Source organism: Hyaena hyaena, unplaced genomic scaffold, assembly GCF_003009895.1.
Source record: "Hyaena hyaena isolate Hyena2069 unplaced genomic scaffold, ASM300989v1 scaffold_516, whole genome shotgun sequence".
Taxonomy (NCBI): Eukaryota; Metazoa; Chordata; class Mammalia; order Carnivora; family Hyaenidae; genus Hyaena; species Hyaena hyaena.
In genome coordinates, this window is record NW_024081149.1 from 670,825 (window position 1) to 677,881 (window position 7,057).

Sequence of the window (7,057 nt, forward strand, 5' to 3'; positions counted from 1 at the left end):
AGAGAAGCCAACATAGAAACTACAAGGTCTTTTATGGTGTAGCCTCAAAAGTCATAAAGTCACTTCCTCACAGCATTGTATTTGTCATACTGACTAATCATTATTCATTGTGGAGGGGGCTACATAAGGGTGTGGATACCAGAAGACAAGGATCATCAGTTCATTTTGGAGAATGTCTACTGCATCACTGTGAGAGAAAAAGTAAATATTAAGTTGAAAAAAGGACGGCATACTCCAAAAAGGAACTTTCTAAAAATAAATTCTTAGAAATTTAAATTTTAATGCAAATATTAAGGATTCAATGGAAGTTTTAAAATAAATTTCAGAAATTCAAATTTTAAAACATTTCCCGATGTTAGAACTAAAAGGCAAAGAGTTGGAGAATTTGAAATACATGAGTAAATTGTCCAGAAAACTTCTTACCAAGAATTCCTCCCACGCTACTTCACCAAGAATGGACATACAAATCCAGTCACTCAGCTGGTTGATTCTAAAAAATATGCCAGAGGGTTAGCAAACCTCACTAAGGTCCCTGTCGCTGCAGCTGCTCCAGAGCTTAAATTGACATTCCTCTTCCAAATTCTAGATTCTGCTTTGACCAGGATTTCACCTTGCCTAGTGAAGTAACGAAGTGGCTGAGATCTTCATATTCGAAGGTCCTGAGTGTAGCTGTCTTGTTCATGTCTAGCTGAATTTGGTGCACATGTGCAACAAGTAATGTCACTTTGAAATTCATTCTTTCCATACATCTTCCTTCCTGCACCGATTGTGCAGCAGTAACCCCAGCTTCTCTTGGTACTCAGGGTTAACAATACTAGGCAATCAAGTAATTCTTTCTTTGCCTGCTAATCCCCTGGAATAGGGAACCCTTATTCCTATGTTACTATATGCAACCCTATATATTACAACTTCCATTTCCATGAAACTCTTATAGCTTCCTCTGGTAGAAATCACTCCCATAATAAACAGAACATCTATTTCAGCAGCTATACTTTAGAAAAAGGCTGTACAAATTCTACAAGTTGATCACTGGAAGCTATGACAAGGGAATCGATTCTATTTCCTATTCTTGTTGCCTGAACTTTTGGGGATACAACTCCACGTATTAACTAATGTACCATCTCCAAAAGGACAGTTCATTCGAACTCATATTGTCCAAAATGGCCACAATATCTTCCATTTCCTATGGTCTTCTGAAATGTAACCTTTCCAGTCCCACCTCAAGAGGTGGGGTGCCCATCTCCTTCAATTCTATGGACCTGAGCCAGCCTTAGTGAGTGCTTTGACTGAAAAGAGGATCAATGGTAAATTATAGGCTGAATCATAAGAAGTCTTGCAGTTACGTGTGTCTTTTAGAACACGTGGTATAAGAATGTTCCCTTCCCAAACCTAGATACCAAGCCCAAACTGCATGGAAAGGCCATGTGTAGATACTCAAGTTATCAGCCCCAGCTGAGCTCCTGACATCAACTGTTAGTCATGTGACTGAGCTATCCATCCCATCAAGCCTTCTACAGCCCCAACTACAAGTCAGCCCTAATATGTGACTTAAGCTTTCTGCAAATCTTCAATGAGGACATTCCAGATGAGCTTAGTCAACCAATAGAAGAGTGAAGAACAATTTATTTAAGCCACTTAGTTTAAGGGTGGTTAGTTGACAGCAACAGATGACCAGAATAGTGTCCCAAACACTACTACCATCAAGGTGGTAACCCCAACTTGATACCTGAGCAAAGACTTCAATAGGCCATTTCATCATTCTGTGAGAACAATCACTTTTAATAATAAAAAACATTGCAAGATAAAAAAAAAAATCTCATGGCAATACCCATTGTCATAAGTCATTCTCATTATATGGCCCCCTTAGTTAGAGACAATGCTATGTAGGGTATTATGCTATTGGGTCAGGTATTCTAAAGGTCATGATCTTCAAAAGGTGAGGTTGGCGGGAGTAGGAAAGGCAAACCTATATCCACAAGGTGTATCAATTTCTGTGAAAGGAATCTGTTCCCTCCAAAATAGAAGGCACACAACATAATTTACCCAAACTAACTGATTTCCCTGATAATAGTGTCATATTGAAAAGCTAGCACTGTTCTTTACTTCAGTGGTTGGATATTCTGCCATAACTAATTCAACCTCAGCAAGGCAACCTACCAGTTTTGACAAATCATAGCTTCCAGCCATGCTATCATAGCTACTCTGTTCATAGGGCTGAGGATTGAGATGGCCGAGGTATTGGGATGGCCAGGAAAGAGACTTGCTAACATGCACAGTATAGGTCATGTGTTACCTAGTTTTTAAAGCCCGTTCTTCAGTAAGCACACTGGTAGGCATGAATCGGACACAAAATCCTCATACTTTGTGCTCTCTCCTGTGAGCGCATCCATATAACTCTTCTCCAGACTTCCTTATCCTGAGTCTTCACTCTTATTTCCTTCCTGTCATTATCCACCACACAGCATTTTCTGTATATCCATATATTAGATGACACCTTCATACAAAATGGATGACTGAGTACTTTTCTCACAGCTTTGTTCCCTGGCATGATTTATTTTACTAGTATCATTCAGGGCCACCTATAAATGAGGGTATAACAAAGCAGAAGCTTTTTTCCTGATAATTCCAACCTAGTGTGGTGGTGTTTCAGTGAGCCAGGCCTAAATCTTTTCTTCTTTTGTCAACTGGTCAAAAGTTACCCTACATAAGGACATAGTTGTGAGTAGAAGGATAAACAAAAGTAAGTGACAAGGGAGTCTGGGCCATCTGTTCATTTAATTTTCTTGTGCTTTCTGAATCTGCTTCAGCCTACTCTTAAATGTGTCGCTTCTATTAAATATTTGATTGCTATAGCACCTGCCTAACCATAGGACTAGCTGAATTCAAAATAAGTTACTTCATGGTAGAAAGTTCTGGTTACATAATCTCTTGGTGTTCTTTGGTCACGTCCATAGTCAAAAGCAGTTGCTTAGATAAAAGCAGATTTTGGCATGTACAGACCAACTGTACTTTTCAAACAGAGGATAATTTTCTGCCATGGTGTGTATGGCTTTGCTCCAGGACCCTTTGTGATTATTCCGTATCCAGAGATACAACACTGCATCCATATCACAGATTCCTCTAGCATAAATTGGTCAGTGGATGAAATGGCTATAACAGAAGGGCAGTCTGCACTCAAGACTGGATCTTTGAACTTCATTCAATACTGACAGCATTCAGAAACTCCTGATCAATGGTTTGGAGCTTTATTCTCAAATTTGGTTTGTGTTGTATCAATAATGCAAAGACTTATCCAGTACAATGGCTCTTTGTTAGTGGTATTGTTCTGTGAGCAGCATCAACTTGTCCCTCAATCTAATGCAGGATATCCTGAATGCCCCAGATCTCTAAACCCCTAAAAACGTCCCTAATCTAACAGGTCTCTGGTTTATATGGATTTATTATTTCACTGTCATGACTCTGACTTGGATATAAGATACTGTTGAGGCTATAAAAACAAAACCAAAGAACAACAAACAAAACTCCAAAACCTTTCTGGCAGCTCTACCAGTCCTATAATCAGATCTTTGGTCTGATTTTCAACAGAATCTGTCTAGTGACTGCAGAAGATAAAAACCTTTTTCAAATCTACCACAGAAGCTCTTTGGCTTTGACAGCCTGCCTTAAGTCGACAATTTACTTTTTATAAAGTCTGCAAGGCATTAAAAAGGTCATACTACATTATTAAATGTTCAGCATTGGCCTTGTACTGATCAACTGCACTTGTCATACACTTACACCTTATGTGAAAATGTGACTGATGTCATTGAGTGCAAAGGGTCATCAATATCCCACTTATCACAAGAAGCATGGTCCTATTTTATTCAAATAGTGTTAAGCCTACAGCGCCAAGTCCCATCTTGCAGATTGACTTTTTAAGGGCCACTGCCAGTCAATTGTTTCAGCCCAGGTTCCTCTGAAATTGTGGCTTTAATTAAAGGTTGCATACTAATGCTTTGTTGGTGGATGAAACCCCAGGGGGTGAGAGAATGTGGAACAAGGATGGAGAGAAAGCAAACGCAAAGTTTGTCACTAACCTGGTCTAGTCTCACTAGGTATCATACGTGGGTGGACTTGGACTTTGGAGCTACTGCAACTCCCACTGCAGTGGAATAATGGAGACCCCTTATCCTGCACCTAGGACAGAGAGGTGGGACAGTCAGCAGTGACAGAGATTTAGTGATGAAGCAACATCCTGGAGGTTTTGCTGCAGGTACATCTTTAATTGGTCAAACAACAGAGAAGAACTATGGGAAACTGTGAATAAATTGGTCCCAATAACATAACTTATAAAGTTGAAGCATAAGTTCTGAACATTGCTCTTGAAATTACATATATATTTTTTAATTATCATGTGCATTAATGTTAGTAATTAGTATCAATTTCTTCAGGTATTCTGTATACCAGATTTATGCAAACATTTTCTTTAATCTTTAAGTGTCATATAAAATCTCCATTTTAGAGATGCCATAACTGAAACTAAGACAGATGAAATAATGCCCCATTGTCAGATAATTAGAGTTTGTGATTCCAAACTAGTTCTGAGTCTAAATCCCATGTTTTTACTATACTGTGACAACTCAGTAAAAGCAAATTGCTGTTTGTCCATTGCTTTCTAGCATAAAAAAGTCATGAATATCTAATTTGTCCCCTTTAAAACTTATAGAATAATATAAATTATTATTCTTATTATACAATCAATAAAACTGAAGCTCAAAGAAGGTAAACATTGTACCTAAGTTCACATTCCTGGAAAGCATAACGTTAAGGGAAATATTTGTATCATCAATAAGAAAATTCAGTAAGCCATCAAAAGGACTCCAGGAAGCACAGAAATATTTTTAAAATGTGGTTCAACTTTACATTATGTATCACATTTGTCAATGCTCACTCACCACATATCTGCCTGCCAGTTTGATTATTTTTTTCCTCTTGAAAAAGGAAGACAAAATTCTACGAAGAAGGGCCATAATGTGGACTTCACTTAGAAAACATTTCTACTAATGGAAAAACAGAAAAATACAGTAACTCATAATGTTTAAGAATTTCTGTAAATCTTTTGCAGTAATTGATCAGTTTTCTTTTCCTGAATTAATAGAGCATTCTAGAAGTCAGAGGATGGCCTGTGCCAATATAGAGGTGCTTTTAGGGTTTGTAGTGAGGCTTTCTAGAATAAATACATGCTGCAGAGGAAGACGGACCAGGGATCTAAAACTTTGTACAGGTGTTTGTAACTATGAGACCTAGGGAATATTTATCACATGGGTTTTCTAGCATGTAAAATGGAGATTTCTAACAGGCATGTAAAAGATCTGATTTGCAATGAGCTCAGAAGATGCCTAGTTCCAGATTCCTTAATATCTGGCAACCCTGTGGCTTAATTTCAATATTTTAAATTCCTATTTTATTATTTATATCTTTCACAAAAGGTAGGGTGTTTATTCCTTTTACTATCACTCTCACATATTCCCATAAAGTTGGACACTAATAAGGTTAATTCTCAGTAGCTAATTAACCTGAAAATGCTAAATACCCACATGAATTAAATCCTTGTTTTCATCATGAGTCACTCACTAAAAATTAAGAGCTATTTAAGGTTGTGTAAAAACACTGATTAATCATCTATCAAAAATAAGATTTCAGGCATATTTAAATTCTTTGCATTTCAATAGCAGACGGTGTTTAGTTTCTATCACTAAACTAAGTCATTTTGGGATTGAGGATGCGGAAAAATGAGCTCTCAACTGTGAGAAAGGGGTAACAGGACACAAGAGAATGATCCTACTCCCCATTTTTGTGACAGCATGCTAAGTGTGTTGCTGTGAAGTGAACAAACAAAATCACATATGGGGAGAGGCAACAGCTGTCTCCATAAAGTCTTTGGCCTCCTGCTGCCCTCCATCCTAGAGGCAGGCGAGGTGGTTGATGGCTGCCCACCATGCTATACTTTATTGCTTCATTGACTGTGTTGCAAATGCTGACAACAGTTTACCAGCCACAAAGAAATTATTTGATTTACTCAAGTTCTTTTGCTACCATTCCAGAGTCTTGCATGTCCTTGGTTAAATGGTGCCCTTGTAAAATTGCAAGGCAAAAAATAAACTGTTTTCCCCTTAACCAAATAGATATAGTGCTGTGATGTGAAATTACTGAAAAAAAAATGTGATTTGGGGAAATTACAGTTCCTTGTTTAGTATGTATTTTGCATGCCCTACAGCCTTCCCTAACCAGTAGCTCCCAATTTCATTTAAATTGTAATGATTTCCTTTAAGGACAATTAAGTTGCCTAAGAGCAGTGCATGCATACTAATGCGGCCGAGCAAGGCTCAGTGTAGAAGAGAGTAATAACTGTTTATTAATATGATAATTAAGTGTTAATGCTTAGCAACCTAATGATATCTCTTAAATAACTTACATTTTGGAACTAAATCCTGGCAAATGGAATTCTATTAAAAATAACAAAATGCAGTGAATATAAAAATAAATGATGCTAATCTGACATTAAATCACATATATTTTCTGATTTGCATCTCATATGAGAGAAGTCTTCTATTCTCTCTTTTCTACCAAATCTGTGAAACCAATGTAATTATCCATGCCCATTTTAGAGTTTTTTGGCTTGTGGATGTTTATATGTATTCAAAAGGAAGGAAAAGTAATAAAAAATAGAGATGAAGATAAAGACTATTTTGGAATATTCTTTTCAAAACTATCCTTTTAAAAGTATGCATTTCTTAGACTTTTAAGAGATTCTAAAATAAGAAAATAAAATGCCCAAAATGCGACATTCAAAATTTTAACACTTTCTATGGGTCCTCATTCTCCAGTTTCAAATTATCTTTCATTTTTTTCACAGACTATTCCATAAAAAATGAATATTTCCAATATCCACAGTATTATCTGAATTATTTTCTCTTTTTAAACCTTACTTTAAAATTGTTAAATGCATATCCTTAATTCTTCATTACCATTACACTTTTAGTGACATACACTTTTGAGAGTGTACCCATCCATTCTT